The sequence below is a fragment of the Oncorhynchus keta genome, unplaced genomic scaffold (genome assembly GCF_023373465.1).
Source record: "Oncorhynchus keta strain PuntledgeMale-10-30-2019 unplaced genomic scaffold, Oket_V2 Un_scaffold_8424_pilon_pilon, whole genome shotgun sequence".
Classification (NCBI taxonomy): Eukaryota; Metazoa; Chordata; class Actinopteri; order Salmoniformes; family Salmonidae; genus Oncorhynchus; species Oncorhynchus keta.
Genome location: NW_026291005.1, coordinates 590,157 through 611,298, shown reverse-complemented (window position 1 = coordinate 611,298; position 21,142 = coordinate 590,157). Strand labels below are relative to the sequence as shown.

The 21,142-nt window shown below is 39.8% G+C and overlaps 1 long non-coding RNA gene across 1 annotated transcript; it reads right to left on the bottom strand.

Annotated features, from left to right (window-relative positions):
* Nucleotides 1–13,158: 13,158 nt before the first annotated feature.
* LOC127929567 (uncharacterized) lies at nucleotides 13,159–16,783 on the bottom strand. The gene is made up of 7 exons (XR_008135209.1): nucleotides 16,713–16,783; nucleotides 16,314–16,598; nucleotides 16,067–16,142; nucleotides 15,858–15,914; nucleotides 14,869–15,723; nucleotides 14,393–14,772; nucleotides 13,159–14,316 (listed from the first exon to the last, which is right to left on the bottom strand). It is a non-coding gene; the product is annotated as an uncharacterized LOC127929567 (long non-coding RNA).
* Between the last annotated feature and the right edge of the window lie 4,359 nt (nucleotides 16,784–21,142).

Below are 21,142 nucleotides of genomic sequence, written 5' to 3'. Positions count from 1 at the left end.
CATGTGGACCTTTTACTTGGGAATTTGCAAACTCATTATATTAAACCCAGACGTTATATTGTTACATAGAAGGAACCAGGGTTGGGTTTACTGTTTGACAAAACAAATCAATTACGTTACCAGCAAAAATATTGTAATTGGATTATAGACACTTTTGAAAAAACGTATTACTTCTTGGATTACTTTTAAATTCCGAAAGGATGTTTGTGGGGAAAAACAAAAAATCGACACCTGTTTCCTCAATAACATTCAATTCAGCATTGGGAAAAAAAGCACACGTTTTTCTAGTGTGTTCCACCCGGGTGAGTCTGACCACAAGTCAGAGACCAATATGACGACACAAATGGATCCTTTTTATACAATACGAAAGTTAACGAGGTAGTCAAATTACTGCGTTTGGGTAATCCCAAAATCACATTAGTTATTACAATTTTGGTAGCTAACCTACGGATTATATTTAGAAAGTAATCTACCCTGAAAGGAACCATGAACACATGGAATCATGTAGTAACCAAAAAAAGTGTTATTCAACATATATTTTAGATTCTTCAAAGTAGCCACTCTTTGCCTTGATGACAGCGTTGCAGTCTCTCAACCAGCTTCACCCTGGAATGCTTTTCCAACAGTCTTGAAGGAGTTCCCACATATGCTGAGCACTTGTTTGCTTCTTTTCCTTCACTCTGCGGTCCAACTCACCCCAAACCATCTCAACTGGGTTGAGGTCAGGTGATTGTGGAGGCCAGGTCATCTGATGCAGCACTCCATGACTCTCCTTCTTGGTCAAATAGCCCTTACACAGCCTGGGTATGTTGGGTCATTGTCCTGTTGAAAAACAAATAATGGTCCCAGATGGGATGGCGTATCGCTGCAGAATGATGTGGTAGTAATGCTGGTTAAGTGTGCCTTGAATTCTAAATCAGTGTCACCAGCAAAGCACCCCCACACCATCACACCTCTATGCTATAAGGTGGGGAAAATACATGCTGAGGTCATCTGTTCACTCTGCGTCTCACAAAGACACAGTGGTTGGAACCAAAAGTCTTAAAATCAGACAAGGACAGGTTTTCACAGGTCTAATGTCCATTGCTCGTGTTTCTTGGTCCAAGCAAGTCTCTTCTTATTATTGGTGTCCTTTAGTAGTGGTTTCTTTGCATCAATTTGACCATGAAGGCCTGATTCACACAGTCTCCTCTGAACAGCTGATGTTGAGATGCGTCTGTTACCTTATCTCTGAAGCATTTATTTGGGCTGCAATTTCTAATGCTGGTAACTCTAATGAACTTATCCTCTGCAGCAGAGGAAACTCTGGGTCTTCCTTTCCTGTGGGGGTCCTCATGAGAGCCAGTTTCATCATAGCGCTTGATGGTTTTTGCGACTGCACTTGAGTTAACTTTCAACGTTCTTGAAATCTTCTGAATTTCATGTCTTAAATTAACCAGAATTTTGTATGTTTTGAATATTTGAATATGGTGTCATTTTGTTCATAAACCATTTTGTTCATAAACCACGTGCCATAGAATCAGTACATCAAAAATCTCTTACCAACTATATATGGCACAGCTGCAAAAAATGTTGGTACTTAAATGAAACTGGTATACTTTTTAATTTATCACAATTTTCATTTAACCAATGTTGGTCTTTAATGCAGGGCCAACAGACACGTTCCTTACTTTTCCCCCACTTCTACTTGCCTCTTCCATTTATGTGGTAATGCTGCAATTAGTTGGTTGTGATGTTGGGTAGAGCAGACATTTTCATATGTCTGTGTTAGCTGCATGTGTGACATAACTCCACCAGTCCCATTTGTGATAACATTTACAAAGATTAGGCCTTTTTATTTTTATCCCAAAAATGTTTTTTTTGATTAATTAGTTTCAGTTTGATAATATATGTATTTTCTGGTGGATTAAACTGAAATAGCAAAAGAGTGAGAGGTTGTAATCTGAATACAGTGAGAGGGTGTAATCTGAATACAGTGAGAGGTTGTAATCTGAATACAGTGAGAGGTTGTAATCTGAATACAGGGAGAGGTTGTAATCTGAATACAGTGAGAGGTTGTAATCTGAATACAGTGAGAGGTTGTAATCTGAATACAGTGAGAGGTCATAATCTGAATACAGGGAGAGGTTGTAATCTGAATACAGTGAGAGGTTGTAATCTGAATACAGTGAGAGGTTGTAATCTGAATACAGGGAGAGGTTGTAATCTGAATACAGTGAGAGGTTGTAATCTGAATAAAAGGAGAGATGGTAATCTGAATACAGTGAGAGGTTGTAATCTGAATAAAGGGAGAGGTTGTAATCTGAATACAGTGAGAGGTTGTAATCTGAATACAGTGAGAGGTTGTAATCTGAATAAAGGGAGAGGTTGTAATCTGAATACAGTGAGAGGTTGTAATCTGAAAACAGGGAGAGGTTGTACTCTGAATACAGTGAGAGGTTGTAATCTGAATACAGTGAGGTTGTAATCTGAATAAAGGAGAGGTAATCTGATAAAGGAGAGTTGTAATCTGAATACAGTGAGAGGTTGTAATCTGAATACAGTGAGAGATTGTAATCTGAATACAGTGAGAGGTTGTAATCTGCATGAAGGAGAGGTTGTAATCAAAATGGGAATAATCTGCATAAAGAGAGGTTGTAATCTGAATACAGTGAGAGGTTGTAATCTGAATAAAGGGAGAGGTTGTAATCTGAATACAGTGAGAGATTGTAATCTGAATACAGTGAGAGGTTGTAATCTGAATAAAGGGGAGGTTGTAATCTGAATAAAGGGAGAGGTTGTAATCTGAATAAAGGGAGAGGTTGTAATCTGAATACAGTGAGAGGTTGTAATCTGAATAAAGGGAGAGGTTGTAATCTGAATACAGTGAGAGGTTGTAATCTGAATAAAGGGAGAATATAATCTGAATAAAGGGGAGGTTGTAATCTGAATACAGTGAGAGGTTGTAATCTGAATAAAAGGAGAGATGGTAATCTGAATACAGTGAGAGGTTGTAATCTGAATAAAGGGAGAGGTTGTAATCTGAATACAGTGAGAGGTTGTAATCTGAATACAGTGAGAGGTTGTAATCTGAATAAAGGGAGAGGTTGTAATCTGCATAAAGGAGAGGTTGTAATCTGAATACAGTGAGAGGTTGTAATCTGAATAAAGGGAGAGGTTGTAATCTGAATACAGTGAGAGATTGTAATCTGAATACAGTGAGAGGTTGTAATCTGAATACAGGGGGAGGTTGTAATCTGAATAAAGGGAGAGGTTGTAATCTGAATACAGTGAGAGGTTGTAATCTGAATAAAGGGGGAGAATATAATCTGAATAAAGGGGAGGTTGTAATCTGAATACAGGGAGAGGTTGTAATCTGAATACAGTGAGAGGTTGTAATCTGAATACAGTGAGAGGTTGTAATCTGAATACAGGAGAGGTTGTAATCTGAATACAGTGAGAGGTTGTAATCTGAATACAGTGAGAGGTTGTAATCTGAATACAGGGAGAGGTTGTAATCTGAATACAGTGAGAGGTTGTAATCTGAATAAAAGGAGAGATGGTAATCTGAATACAGTGAGAGGTTGTAATCTGAATAAAGGGAGAGGTTGTAATCTGAATACAGTGAGAGGTTGTAATCTGAATACAGTGAGAGGTTGTAATCTGAATAAAGGGAGAGGTTGTAATCTGAATACAGTGAGAGGTTGTAATCTGAAAACAGGGAGAGGTTGTACTCTGAATACAGTGAGAGGTTGTAATCTGAATACAGTGAGAGGTTGTAATCTGAATAAAGGGAATAATCTGCATAAAGGAGAGGTTGTAATCTGAATACAGTGAGAGGTTGTAATCTGAATACAGTGAGAGATTGTAATCTGAATACAGTGAGAGGTTGTAATCTGCATGAAGGAGAGGTTGTAATCAAAATATAGGGAGATAATCTGCATAAAGGAGAGGTTGTAATCTGAATACAGTGAGAGGTTGTAATCTGAATAAAGGGAGAGGTTGTAATCTGAATACAGTGAGAGATTGTAATCTGAATACAGTGAGAGGTTGTAATCTGAATAAAGGGGAGGTTGTAATCTGAATAAAGGGAGAGGTTGTAATCTGAATAAAGGGAGAGGTTGTAATCTGAATACAGTGAGAGGTTGTAATCTGAATAAAGGGAGAGGTTGTAATCTGAATACAGTGAGAGGTTGTAATCTGAATAAAGGGAGAATATAATCTGAATAAAGGGGGAGGTTGTAATCTGAATACAGTGAGAGGTTGTAATCTGAATAAAAGGAGAGATGGTAATCTGAATACAGTGAGAGGTTGTAATCTGAATAAAGGGAGAGGTTGTAATCTGAATACAGTGAGAGGTTGTAATCTGAATACAGTGAGAGGTTGTAATCTGAATAAAGGGAGAGGTTGTAATCTGCATAAAGGAGAGGTTGTAATCTGAATACAGTGAGAGGTTGTAATCTGAATAAAGGGAGAGGTTGTAATCTGAATACAGTGAGAGATTGTAATCTGAATACAGTGAGAGGTTGTAATCTGAATAAAGGGGAGGTTGTAATCTGAATAAAGGGAGAGGTTGTAATCTGAATACAGTGAGAGGTTGTAATCTGAATAAAGGGGGAGAATATAATCTGAATAAAGGGGGAGGTTGTAATCTGAATACAGTGAGAGGTTGTAATCTGAATAAAAGGAGAGATGGTAATCTGAATACAGTGAGAGGTTGTAATCTGAATACAGTGAGAGGTTGTAATCTGAATACAGTGAGAGGTTGTAATCTGAATTAAGGGAGAGGTTGTAATCTGAATAAAGGGAGAGGTTGTAATCTGAATACAGTGAGAGGTTGTAATCTGAATACAGTGAGAGGTTGTAATCTGAATAAAGGGAGAGGTTGTAATCTGAATAAAGGTAGAGGTTGTAATCTGCATAAAGGAGAGGTTGTAATCTGAATAAAGGGAGAGGTTGTAATCTGAATAAAGGGAGAGGTTGTAATCTGAATACAGTGAGAGGTTGTAATCTGAATACAGTGAGAGGTTGTAATCTGAATAAAGGGAGAGGTTGTAATCTGAATAAAGGTAGAGGTTGTAATCTGCATAAAGGAGAGGTTGTAATCTGAATAAAGGGAGAGGTTGTAATCTGAATAAAGGGAGAGGTTGTAATCTGCATAAAGGAGAGGTTGTAATCTGAATACAGTGAGAGGTTGTAATCTGAATAAAGGGAGAGGTTGTAATCTGAATACAGTGAGAGATTGTAATCTGAATAAAGGGAGAGGTTGTAATCTGAATACAGTGAGAGGTTGTAATCTGAATAAAGGGAGAGGTTGTAATCTGAATACAGGGAGAGGTTGTAATCTGAATACAGGGAGAGGTTGTAATCTGAATACAGGGAGAGGGTGTAATCTGAATACAGTGAGAGGTTGTAATCTGAATACAGTGAGGTTGTAATCTGAATACAGTGAGAGGTTGTAATCTGAATACAGTGAGAGGTTGTAATCTGAATACAGTGAGAGGTTGTAATCTGAATACAGGGAGAGGTTGTAATCTGAATACAGTGAGAGGTTGTAATCTGAATAAAACGAGAGATGGTAATCTGAATACAGTGAGAGGTTGTAATCTGAATAAAGGGAGAGGTTGTAATCTGAATACAGTGAGAGGTTGTAATCTGAATACAGTGAGAGGTTGTAATCTGAATAAAGGGAGAGGTTGTAATCTGAATACAGTGAGAGATTGTAATCTGAATACAGTGAGAGGTTGTAATCTGAATAAAGGGGGAGGTTGTAATCTGAATAAAGGGAGAGGTTGTAATCTGAATACAGTGAGAGGTTGTAATCTGAATAAAGGGGAGAATATAATCTGAATAAAGGGGAGGTTGTAATCTGAATACAGTGAGAGGTTGTAATCTGAATAAAAGGAGAGATGGTAATCTGAATACAGTGAGAGGTTGTAATCTGAATAAAGGGAGAGGTTGTAATCTGAATAAAGGGAGAGGTTGTAATCTGAATACAGTGAGAGGTTGTAATCTGAATAAAGGGAGAGGTTGTAATCTGAATAAAGGGAGAGGTTGTAATCTGAATACAGTGAGAGGTTGTAATCTGAATAAAGGGAGATGTTGTAATCTGAATAAAGGGAGAGGTTGTAATCTGCATAAAGGAGAGGTTGTAATCTGAATAAAGGGAGAGGTAATCTGCATAAAGGAGAGGTTGTAATCTGAATACAGTGAGAGGTTGTAATCTGAATACAGTGAGAGCTTGTAATCTGAATAAAGGGAGAGGTTGTAATCTGAATACAGTGAGAGGTTGTAATCTGAATACAGTGAGAGGTTGTAATCTGAATAAAGGGAGAGGTTGTAATCTGAATAAAGGGAGAGGTTGTAATCTGAATACAGTGAGGTTGTAATCTGAATACAGTGAGAGGTTGTAATCTGAATACAGTGAGAGGTTGTAATCTGAATACAGTGAAAGGTTGTAATCTGAATACAGGGAGAGGTTGTAATCTGAATACAGTGAGAGGTTGTAATCTGAATAAAACGAGAGATGGTAATCTGAATACAGTGAGAGGTTGTAATCTGAATAAAGGAGAGGTTGTAATCTGAATACAGTGAGAGGTTGTAATCTGAATACAGTGAGAGGTTGTAATCTGAATACAGTGAGAGGTTGTAATCTGAATAAAGGGAGAGGTTGTAATCTGAATAAAGGAGAGGTTGTAATCTGAATACAGTGAGAGGTTGTAATCTGAATAAAGGGAGAGGTTGTAATCTGAATAAAGGTAGAGGTTGTAATCTGCATAAAGGAGAGGTTGTAATCTGAATAAAGGAGAGGTAATCTGCATAAAGGAGAGGTTGTAATCTGAATACAGTGAGAGGTTGTAATCTGAATACAGTGAGAGATTGTAATCTGAATACAGTGAGAGGTTGTAATCTGCATAAAGGAGAGGTTGTAATCTGAATACAGTGAGAGGTTGTAATCTGAATAAAGGGAGAGGTTGTAATCTGAATACAGTGAGAGATTGTAATCTGAATACAGTGAGAGGTTGTAATCTGAATAAAGGGGAGGTTGTAATCTGAATAAAGGGAGAGGTTGTAATCTGAGTAAAGGGAGAGGTTGTAATCTGAATAAAGGGAGAGGTTGTAATCTGAATACAGTGAGAGGTTGTAATCTGAATAAAGGGAGATGTTGTAATCTGAATACAGTGAGAGGTTGTAATCTGAATAAAGGGGAGAATATAATCTGAATAAAGGGGGAGGTTGTAATCTGAATAAAGGGGAGGTTGTAATCTGAATAAAGGGGGGTTGTAATCTGAATAAAGGGAGAGGTTGTAATCTGAATAAAGGGGAGGTTGTAATCTGAATACAGTGAGATGTTGTAATCTGAATACAGTGAGAGGTTGTAATCTGAATACAGTGAGAGGTTGTAATCTGAATAAAGGGAGAGGTTGTAATCTGAATACAGTGAGAGATTGTAATCTGAATACAGTGAGAGGTTGTAATCTGAATAAAGGGAGAGGTTGTAATCTGAATACAGTGAGAGATTGTAATCTGAATACAGTGAGAGGTTGTAATCTGAATAAAGGAGAGGTTGTAATCTGAATAAAGGGAGAGGTTGTAATCTGAATAAAGGGAGAGGTTGTAATCTGAATACAGTGAGAGGTTGTAATCTGAATAAAGGGGAGGTTGTAATCTGAATAAAGGAGAGGTTGTAATCTGAATAAAGGGGAGGTTGTAATCTGAATAAAGGGGGAGGTTGTAATCTGAATAAAGGGGAGGTTGTAATCTGAATAAAGGGGAGGTTGTAATCTGAATACAGTGAGAGGTTGTAATCTGAATAAAGGGGAGAATATAATCTGAATAAAGGGGAGGTTGTAATCTGAATAAAGGGGAGGTTGTAATCTGAATAAAGGGGGGTTGTAATCTGAATAAAGGGAGAGGTTGTAATCTGAATAAAGGGGAGGTTGTAATCTGAATACAGTGAGAGGTTGTAATCTGAATACAGTGAGAGGTTGTAATCTGAATACAGTGAGAGGTTGTAATCTGAATAAAGGGAGAGGTTGTAATCTGAATACAGTGAGAGATTGTAATCTGAATACAGTGAGAGGTTGTAATCTGAATAAAGGGGGTTGTAATCTGAATAAAGGGGGGTTGTAATCTGAATAAAGGGAGAGGTTGTAATCTGAATAAAGGGGAGGTTGTAATCTGAATACAGTGAGAGGTTGTAATCTGAATACAGTGAGAGGTTGTAATCTGAATACAGTAAGAGGTTGTAATCTGAATAAAGGGAGAGGTTGTAATCTGAATACAATGAGAGATTGTAATCTGAATACAGTGAGAGGTTGTAATCTGAATAAAGGGAGAGGTTGTAATCTGAATACAGTGAGAGATTGTAATCTGAATACAGTGAGAGGTTGTAATCTGAATAAAGGAGAGGTTGTAATCTGAATAAAGGGAGAGGTTGTAATCTGAATAAAGGGAGAGGTTGTAATCTGAATACAGTGAGAGGTTGTAATCTGAATAAAGGGGGAGGTTGTAATCTGAATAAAGGAGAGGTTGTAATCTGAATAAAGGGGGAGGTTGTAATCTGAATAAAGGGGAGGTTGTAATCTGAATACAGTGAGAGGTTGTAATCTGAATACAGTGAGAGGTTGTAATCTGAATACAGTGAGAGGTTGTAATCTGAATAAAGGGAGAGGTTGTAATCTGAATACAGTGAGAGATTGTAATCTGAATACAGTGAGAGGTTGTAATCTGAATAAAGGGAGAGGTTGTAATCTGAATACAGTGAGAGATTGTAATCTGAATACAGTGAGAGGTTGTAATCTGAATAAAGGAGAGGTTGTAATCTGAATAAAGGGAGAGGTTGTAATCTGAATAAAGGAGAGGTTGTAATCTGAATACAGTGAGAGGTTGTAATCTGAATAAAGGGGGAGGTTGTAATCTGAATAAAGGAGAGGTTGTAATCTGAATAAAGGGGAGGTTGTAATCTGAATAAAGGGGAGGTTGTAATCTGAATAAAGGGGAGGTTGTAATCTGAATAAAGGGGGAGTTTGTAATCTGAATACAGTGAGAGGTTGTAATCTGAATAAAGGGGAGAATATAATCTGAATAAAGGGGAGGTTGTAATCTGAATAAAGGGGAGGTTGTAATCTGAATAAAGGGGGTTGTAATCTGAATAAAGGGAGAGGTTGTAATCTGAATAAAGGGGAGGTTGTAATCTGAATACAGTGAGAGGTTGTAATCTGAATACAGTGAGAGGTTGTAATCTGAATACAGTGAGAGGTTGTAATCTGAATAAAGGAGAGGTTGTAATCTGAATAAAGGGAGAGGTTGTAATCTGAATAAAGGGAGAGGTTGTAATCTGAATACAGTGAGAGGTTGTAATCTGAATAAAGGGGGAGGTTGTAATCTGAATAAAGGAGAGGTTGTAATCTGAATAAAGGGGGAGGTTGTAATCTGAATAAAGGGGAGGTTGTAATCTGAATACAGTGAGAGGTTGTAATCTGAATACAGTGAGAGGTTGTAATCTGAATACAGTGAGAGGTTGTAATCTGAATAAAGGGAGAGGTTGTAATCTGAATACAGTGAGAGATTGTAATCTGAATACAGTGAGAGGTTGTAATCTGAATAAAGGGAGAGGTTGTAATCTGAATACAGTGAGAGATTGTAATCTGAATACAGTGAGAGGTTGTAATCTGAATAAAGGAGAGGTTGTAATCTGAATAAAGGGAGAGGTTGTAATCTGAATAAAGGGAGAGGTTGTAATCTGAATACAGTGAGAGGTTGTAATCTGAATAAAGGGGAGGTTGTAATCTGAATAAAGGAGAGGTTGTAATCTGAATAAAGGGGAGGTTGTAATCTGAATAAAGGGGAGGTTGTAATCTGAATAAAGGGGGAGGTTGTAATCTGAATAAAGGGGGAGGTTGTAATCTGAATACAGTGAGAGGTTGTAATCTGAATAAAGGGGGAGAATATAATCTGAATAAAGGGGAGGTTGTAATCTGAATAAAGGGGAGGTTGTAATCTGAATAAAGGGGGTTGTAATCTGAATAAAGGGGGAGGTTGTAATCTGAATACAGTGAGAGGTTGTAATCTGAATACAGTGAGAGGTTGTAATCTGAATACAGTGAGAGGTTGTAATCTGAATAAAGGGAGAGGTTGTAATCTGAATACAGTGAGAGATTGTAATCTGAATACAGTGAGAGGTTGTAATCTGAATAAAGGGGAGGTTGTAATCTGAATAAAGGGGGGTTGTAATCTGAATAAAGGGAGAGGTTGTAATCTGAATAAAGGGGAGGTTGTAATCTGAATACAGTGAGAGGTTGTAATCTGAATACAGTGAGAGGTTGTAATCTGAATACAGTGAGAGGTTGTAATCTGAATAAAGGGAGAGGTTGTAATCTGAATACAGTGAGAGATTGTAATCTGAATACAGTGAGAGGTTGTAATCTGAATAAAGGGAGAGGTTGTAATCTGAATACAGTGAGAGATTGTAATCTGAATACAGTGAGAGGTTGTAATCTGAATAAAGGAGAGGTTGTAATCTGAATAAAGGGAGAGGTTGTAATCTGAATAAAGGGAGAGGTTGTAATCTGAATACAGTGAGAGGTTGTAATCTGAATAAAGGGGAGGTTGTAATCTGAATAAAGGAGAGGTTGTAATCTGAATAAAGGGGAGGTTGTATTCTGAATAAAGGGGAGGTTGTAATCTGAATAAAGGGGAGGTTGTAATCTGAATAAAGGGGGAGGTTGTAATCTGAATACAGTGAGAGGTTGTAATCTGAATAAAGGGGGAGAATATAATCTGAATAAAGGGGAGGTTGTAATCTGAATAAAGGGGGAGGTTGTAATCTGAATAAAGGGGAGGTTGTAATCTGAATAAAGGGGGGTTGTAATCTGAATAAAGGGAGAGGTTGTAATCTGAATAAAGGGGAGGTTGTAATCTGAATACAGTGAGAGGTTGTAATCTGAATACAGTGAGAGGTTGTAATCTGAATACAGTGAGAGGTTGTAATCTGAATAAAGGGAGAGGTTGTAATCTGAATACAGTGAGAGATTGTAATCTGAATACAGTGAGAGGTTGTAATCTGAATAAAGGAGAGGTTGTAATCTGAATAAAGGGAGAGGTTGTAATCTGAATAAAGGGAGAGGTTGTAATCTGAATACAGTGAGAGGTTGTAATCTGAATAAAGGGGAGGTTGTAATCTGAATAAAGGAGAGGTTGTAATCTGAATAAAGGGGAGGTTGTAATCTGAATAAAGGGAGAGGTTGTAATCTGAACAAAGGGAGAGGTTGTAATCTGAATACAGTGAGAGGTTGTAATCTGAATAAAGGAGAGGTTGTAATCTGAATAAAGGGGAGGTTGTAATCTGAATAAAGGGGAGGTTGTAATCTGAATAAAGGGGGAGGTTGTAATCTGAATAAAGGGGAGGTTGTAATCTGAATAAAGGGGGAGGTTGTAATCTGAATAAAGGGAGAGGTAATCTGCATAAAGGGGGAGGTTGTAATCTGCATAAAGGGGGAGGTTGTAATCTGAATAAAGGGAGAGGTTGTAATCTGAATAAAAAGGCCATTCTTGAACATGGGGTGAGACAGTCTTACTGATCTGCTAGAGAACCAGTTTGGATTGAAGTATAACTTTTGTATGACTGAAGCCTTCAGTGAGAGGTCCAATGCTTTAATATGTGCCATGTTATCTGATGGGACAAGCTACAATTTAGTGTTCTGTCACACACTAGTAAATCAATGCATTTCATTGCCTGGAGAACCCATTTAACTTTAAATGGTTGCAAGTATGGCCTCCTTGTCTCTGTTGATGCTGTAGCTGAACATTTGTTTATTGTCCAATGGAAATGTCTTGTGCTTTAGTCCGACCCCTCAGAAACACAGAGTTCAGAGGTCGGAGCAGAGGGCAGCCATACTACACCACCCGTTGAGCAGTTTGGAGTTTACGGACACAACGGCGAGAGATGGCAGCAAGGACACCCCCGACCAGATTATTGTTTTATTGGGGAGGGGGGTTTCTGTTGGTCAACAGGAAGGTGTTGAGGGACCCGTTTCCTTGTGATGATTTTTAAAGTCTGGACTAATCTTTCGACGAGGCAGTTCGTTACAGGGTGATACAGCGTTGATTTTGATGTGATGGATTCTTCAATGAATGACCGGAACTCTTCAAACACCAGCTGGGGGACATTATCACTAGCGAGTTGCGTTGGCAAGCCGAAGCGACTGAATATTGACTAACTTTTCGATGGCTCTCTCTGCTGAAGTGTTCTTCATCGCTGCAACCTCAGGCCATTTGCTGTGTGACTAGGAACATACGATCCTCCAGTCTAGGGTTTTCCAAACTCGGTCCCAGGGCCCACCCTGGGTGCACGTTTATGGTGCGTTTTGCCCCTAGCAAAACTCATCATCAAGCTTTGATTATTTTAAACAGCTGTGTAGTGTTAGGGGCAAAAAAACGAAACGTGTACCCAGGGAGGTACCCTGGGCAGAGTTTAGGAAACCTTGCTCCAGTAGCCCTGCATGTGGACTCACTGCCATGGCCTCTCTGGGAAGTCCCATGAGTGTAGCAGCGCTAGCTAAGGCACGTTCCTCGTCATACAGAACAACACTTGGCCTAGTCTTTGATAACTGCATCCTGGCCACCAGAAGTAGCTGCGTCGTCTCCTTCATTCGCACCACAGTGCCCTGAATAGAGCTCTTCAAGGAGCTGCATGATGACTCGGAAAGCCCCAGAGCATTCCAGACTGAACTGTGAGCTCGTTTCTTCTCACCGGGTAAGGATTTAGGCTGTCCCGACAGCTCTCCTCCTTTCCCACGAGTGACAATGTACACAACCTCAGACATCACTGGATCAGTACGGGTGCCCTAAAGGAGCAAACTAAAGTATCAACACGTCTCATCTCAATTAGCCCTAAAATCCCTCGTTTGAAAGCACCTGTTTTTCTTGAAACTGTGCCATGTCTTTCCACGTGAGCCAGCCCTCTAGCAGCTCCAGTTCCAACCAATGAGCTTCAACCCCTCGCCATTTGAGTGACAGCTAGCGAGATGCGCACACACAGCGAGCGCAGTGACATAGTACGCAATTTTCAGGGACCCCTTTTGGCTCGTGAGCGATACTTTCAAAACTACTGGCTAAAAAGTTTACAAAAGTACCGGAGAATCTCTTTAAAAACAACACTACATAGACCATCAAAAGTACTGGAGAATCTCTTTAAAAACAATTACATAGACCACCAAAAGTACCGGAAAATCTCTTGACAAAAATAAGATCCTTATTTGAATAATATTTTCTAATGTTGTTCTCCACTACTAAAAACACTTCAAAGCATTAGCGCATCGTTCAAAAGACTAAATAAATGTTACACATTACAGTAAATCAAACATTGGTGCACTACAATGTGTTTTTTAATGATAGTCATGGTGTCTGTCATCATTGCTGGGTTAAGGTCATAGTGGGGGTGGGCAGACAAATGCAATGGAGCAATAACAACATTTCACTTTTTTTGAAATGGCAGTCGAGCATCACTGGGGATCAGAGGGCAAGCCTGGTCCCAGACCTGTTTGTGTCGTCTTTCCAACTTGGCACGACGACACAAACAGATCTGTGGACCAGGCTTTTATCACAAGGACAAGACAGACCAACACGAAGAACGTAGGCCGTACACAGCCGTCCCATCGCCTTTGACCACAGAACATCGGCCCCCATTTTCTGTTCATTTCCTGACCATTCTACATGTTAAAACACCGAGCAGGTAATCTACCGCAGATGGTGTTGGTCTGGTTTGTCCTACAGGCATCCCGAGGACACACCTTCCGTCTCTGGGGTCATTTGCTGACTATGGGCAGCAGGTCTCCCTTGGTTTTCATGGTTTTGATCTTGGCTCTGATGGTGTCGTCCATGGCCTGCCTGCAGCGGTGGGCGTAGTGAGCCAGCGTCTCCTCTTTCTCGTCCCAAGGTGGCAGAGCGTGGAACACCTAGGATTAAATAATACTTTATTAACCCCCAAAGGACCAGCTAATAAATACAACACCTGCTAATACATACAAACCCTGCTAATACATACAACACCAGCTAATACATACAACACCTGCTAATACATACAACACCTGCTAATACATACAACACCTGCTAATACATACAACACCTGCTAATACATACAACACCTGCTAATACATACAACACCTGCTAATACATACAACACCTGCTAATACATACAACACCAGCTAATACATACAACACCTGCTAATACATACAACACCTGCTAATACATACAACACCTGCTAATACATACAGCACCTGCTAATACATACAACACCTGCTAATACATACAACACCTGCTAATACATACAACACCTGCTAATACATACAACACCTGCTAATACATACAACACCTGCTAATACATACAACACCTGCTAATACATACAACACCAGCTAATACATACAACACCTGCTAATACATACAACACCTGCTAATACATACAACACCTGCTAATACATACAACACCTGCTAATACATACAACACCTGCTAATACATACAACACCTGCTAATACATACAACACCTGCTAATACATACAACACCTGCTAATACATACAACACCTGCTAATACATACAACACCTGCTAATACATACAACACCTGCTAATACATACAACACCTGCTAATACATACAACACCTGCTAATACATACAACACCTGCTAATACATACAACACCTGCTAATACATACAACACCTGCTAATACATACAACACCTGCTAATACATACAACACCTGCTAATACATACAACACCAGATAATACATACAGCACCTGCTAATACATACACCACCTGCTAATAATATACAACACCTGCTAATACATACAACACCTGCTAATACATACAACACCTGCTAATACATACAACACCTGCTAATACATACAACACCAGCTAATACATACAACACCTGCTAATACATACAACACCTGCTAATACATACAACACCTGCTAATACATACAACACCTGCTAATACATACAACACCTGCTAATACATACAACACCTGCTAATACATACAACACCTGCTAATACATACAACACCTGCTAATACATACAACACCTGCTAATACATACAACACCTGCTAATACATACAACACCTGCTAATACATACAACACCTGCTAATACATACAACACCTGCTAATACATACAACACCTGCTAATACATACAACACCTGCTAATACATACAACACCTGCTAATACATACAGCACCTGCTAATACATACAACACCTGCTAATACATACAACACCTGCTAATACATACAACACCTGCTAATACATACAACACCAGCTAATACATACAACACCTGCTAATACATACAACACCTGCTAATACATACAACACCTGCTAATACATACAACACCTGCTAATACATACAACACCTGCTAATACATACAACACCTGCTAATACATACAACACCTGCTAATACATACAACACCTGCTAATACATACAACACCTGCTAATACATACAGCACCTGCTAATACATACAACACCTGCTAATACATACAACACCTGCTAATACATACAACACCTGCTAATACATACAACACCTGCTAATACATACAACACCTGCTAATACATACAACACCTGCTAATACATACAACACCTGCTAATACATACAACACCTGCTAATACATACAACACCTGCTAATACATACAGCACCTGCTAATACATACAACACCTGCTAATACATACAACACCTGCTAATACATACAACACCTGCTAATACATACAACACCTGCTAATACATACAACACCTGCTAATACATACAACACCTGCTAATACATACAAACACCAGCTAATACATACAGCACCTGCTAATACATACAACACCTGCTAATACATACAACACCAGCTAATACATACAACACCTGCTAATACATACAACACCTGCTAATACATACAACACCTGCTAATACATACAACACCAGCTAATACATACAGCACCTGCTAATACATACAACACCTGCTAATACATACAGCACCTGCTAATACATACAACACCAGCTAATACATACAGCACCTGCTAATACATACAACACCTGCTAATACATACAACACCAGCTAATACATACAACACCTGCTAATACATACAACACCTGCTAATACATACAACACCTGCTAATACATACAACACCTGCTAATAAATACAGCACCTGCTAATACATACAACACCTGCTAATACATACAACACCTGCTAATACATACAACACCTGCTAATACATACAACACCTGCTAATACATACAGCACCTGCTAATACATACAACACCTGCTAATACATACAACACCTGCTAATACATACAACACCTGCTAATACATACAACACCTGCTAATACATACAACACCTGCTAATACATACAACACCTGCTAATACATACAACACCTGCTAATACATACAACACCTGCTAATACATACAACACCAGCTAATACATACAACACCTGCTAATACATACAACACCTGCTAATACATACAACACCTGCTAATACATACAACACCTGCTAATACATACAACACCTGCTAATACATACAACACCTGCTAATACATACAGCACCTGCTAATACATACAACACCTGCTAATACATACAACACCTGCTAATACATACAGCACCTGCTAATACATACAACACCTGCTAATACATACAACACCTGCTAATACATACAGCACCTGCTAATACATACAACACCTGCTAATACATACAACACCTGCTAATACATACAACACCTGCTAATACATACAACACCTGCTAATACATACAACACCTGCTAATACATACAACACCTGCTATATACATACAAACCTGCTAATACATACAACACCTATAAACATACAGCACCTGCTAATACATACAACACCTGTGTAATACATACATACAACACCTGCTAATACATACAACACCTGCTAATACATACAACACCCTAATACATACAACACCTGCTAATACATACAGCACCTGCTAATACATACAACACCTTCTAATACATCACCTGTAATACATACAACACCTGCTAATACATACAGCACCTGTACATACAACCCTGCTTCCATACAACACCTGCTAATACATACAACACCTGCTAATACATACAACACCTGCCTACATCACCTGTACATAACACCTTCCTACATACACACTGTACTAACCCTTCCTCTAATACATACAACACCTAATACATACAACACCTGCTAATACATACAACACCTGCTAATACATACAACACCTGCTAATACATACAACACCTTCCTACATACAACACCTGCTAATACATACAACACCTGCTAATACATACAACACCTGCTAATACATACAACACCTGCTAATACATACAACACCTGCTAATACATACAACACCTGCTAATACATACAACACCTGCTAATACATACAACACCTGCTAATACATACAACACCTGCTAATACATACAACACCTTCCTAATACCTGTATACAGCACCTGCTAATACATACACACCTGTACATACAACCCTTCCTCTACATACAACACCTGCTAATACATACACTCACACCTGCTAATACATTCCTCAACACCTGCTAACCCTTACATACAACACCTGCTAATACATACAACACCTGCTAATACATACAACACCTGCTAATACATACAACACCTGCTAATACATACAACACCTTCCTAATACATACAACACCTTCCATACAACACCTGCTAATACATACAACACCTGCTAATACATACAACACCCTTCACTCACACATACAACACCTGCTAATACATACAACACCTTAATACATACAACACCTGCTAATACATACAACACCTGCTAACATACAGCACCTGCTAATACATACAGCACCTGTACTAATACATACAACACCTGTACATAACACCTTCCTACATACAACACCTGCTTACATACAACACCTGTAATACATACAACACCTGCTAATACATACAGCAACCCTAATACATACAACACCTGCTAATACATACAACACCTGCTAATACATACAACACCTTCCTCACACCTGCAATACATACAACACCTGCTAATACATACCTGTACAACCCCTTACATACAACACCTGCTAATACATACAACACCTGCTAATACATACAACCTGCAAATACATACAGCACCTGCTTACAGCACCTCAGCACCTGTAATACATAAGCACCTTCCTAATACATACAACCCTGCTTCATACAACACCTGTAATACATACACACCTTCCTCATCACACCTGCTAATACATACAACCCTTCCTACATACAACACCTGCTAATACATACAACACCTGTACATAAACCCTTCCTAATACATACAACACCTGTAGTAACCCTTCATACAACACCTGTAATATAACCCTACAACACCTGTATTAACCCTTCCTACAACACCTGCTAATACATACCTCACACCTGTACTATACCCTTCCTCTAATACATACAACACCTTACATACAACACCTGTACATACAACACCTCCTACATACAGCACCTGCTAATACATACAACACCAGCTAATACATACAACACCTGCTAATACATACACCACTTCCTCATACAACACCAGCTAATACATACAACACCTGCTAATACATACAACACCTGCTAATACATACAACACCTGCTAATACATACAACACCTTCCTACATACAGCACCTGTACTAATACATACAGCACCTGCTAACCCTTACAAACACCTGCTAATACATACAACACCTTCCTACATACAACACCTGTACTAACCCTTCCTACATACACCTGCTAATACATACAGCACCTGCTAATACATACACACCTGTACTAACCCTTCCTACATACACCTGCTAATACATACAACTTCCTGCTAATACATACAACACCTTCCTCTACATACAACACCTGCTAATACATACAACACCTTAATACATACAACACCTGCTAATACATACAACACCTGCTAATACATACAACACCTGTACTAATACATACAGCACCTGTACATAAGCCCTGCTTCCTACAGCACCTGTACTAATACATACAGCACCTGCTAATACATACAACACCTGCTTACATACAGCACCTGTACTAACAACACCTGCTCATACATACAACACCTGCTAATACATACAACACCTGCTAATTCATACAACACCTGTAATATATACAACACCCTTACTACAACACCTGCTAATACATACAACACCTCTAATATGTACAACACCTTCCTAATATATACAAACCCTTCCATACTCACCTGTACATAAGCCCTTCCATACAACACCTGCTAATACATACAACACCTGATTTCCTATGAAAAGCCACTGGCACAGGAGAGACACGTCTATAACAATCAGCTTTCCAAACAGACTATTTCTCAGGGGGGGTCCCATTTATTGTGTATATAAAATATAAATAGCTTCCAAACACACATATAGAAAAGGTGCAGAGAGCTATATATGTGTGTGCTGTGTGTGCTCTGCTCTCACCTGTACACCTGTACTAACCCTTCCTCTCACCTGTACTAACCCTTCCTCTCACCTGTACTAACCCTTCCTCTCACCTGTACTAACCCTTCCTCTCACCTGTACACCTGTACTAACCCTTCCTCTCACCTGTACTAACCCTTCCTCTCACCTGTACTAACCCTTCCTCACACCTGTACACCTGTACTAACCCTTCCTCTCACCTGTACTAACCCTTCCTCACACCTGTACTAACCCTTCCTCTCACCTGTACTAACCCTTCCTCTCACCTGTACTAACCCTTCCTCTCACCTGTACTAACCCTTCCTCTCACCTGTACTAACCCTTCCTCTCACCTGTACTAACCCTTCCTCTCACCTGTACTAACCCTTCCTCTCACCTGTACACCTGTACAAACCCTTCCTCTCACCTGTACTAACCCTTCCTCTCACCTGTACTAACCCTTCCTCTCACCTGTACTAACCCTTCCTCTCACCTGTACTAACCCTTCCTCTCACCTGTACTAACCCTTCCTCTCACCTGTACTAACCCTTCCTCTCACCTGTACTAACCCTTCCTCTCACCTGTACTAACCCTTCCTCTCACACACCTGTACTAACCCTTCCTCTCACCTGTACTAACCCTTCCTCTCACCTGTACTAACCCTTCCTCTCACCTGTACTAAACCCTTCCTCTCACCTGTACTAACCCTTCCTCTCACCTGTACTAACCCTTCCTCTCACCTGTACTAACCCTTCCTCTCACCTGTACTAACCCTTCCTCTCACCTGTACTAACCCTTCCTCTCACCTGTACTAACCCTTCCTCTCACCTGTACACCTGTACTAACCCTTCCTCTCACCTGTACTAACCCTTCCTCTCACCTGTACTAACCCTTCCTCTCACCTGTACTAACCCTTCCTCACCTGTACACCTGTACGAACCCTTCCTCTCACCTGTACTAACCCTTCCTCTCACCTGTACTAACCCTTCCTCTCACCTGTACTAACCCTTCCTCTCACCTGTACTAACCCTTCCTCTCACCTGTACTAACCCTTCCTCTCACCTGTACTAACCCTTCCTCTCACCTGTACTAACCCTTCCTCTCACCTGTACTAACCCTTCCTCTCACCTGTACTAACCCTTCCTCTCACCTGTACTAACCCTTCCTCTCACCTGTACTAACCCTTCCTCTCACCTGTACTAACCCTTCCTCTCACCTGTACACCTGTACTAACCCTTCCTCTCACCTGTACTAACCCTTCCTCTCACCTGTACTAACCCTTCCTCTCACCTGTACTAACCCTTCCTCTCACCTGTACACCTGTACTAACCCTTCCTCTCACCTGTACTAACCCTTCCTCTCACCTGTACTAACCCTTCCTCTCACCTGTACACCTGTACGAACCCTTCCTCTCACCTGTACTAACCCTTCCTCACACCTGTACTAACCCTTCCTCTCACCTGTACTAACCCTTCCTCTCACCTGTACTAACCCTTCCTCTCACCTGTACTAACCCTTCCTCTCACCTGTACTAACCCTTCCTCTCACCTGTACTAACCCTTCCTCTCACCTGTACTAACCCTTCCTCTCACCTGTACTAACCCTTCCTCTCACCTGTACTAACCATTCCTCACACCTGTACTAACCCTTCCTGGTCACCTGTAGTAACCCTTCCTCTCACCTGTATTAACCCTTCCTCTCACCTG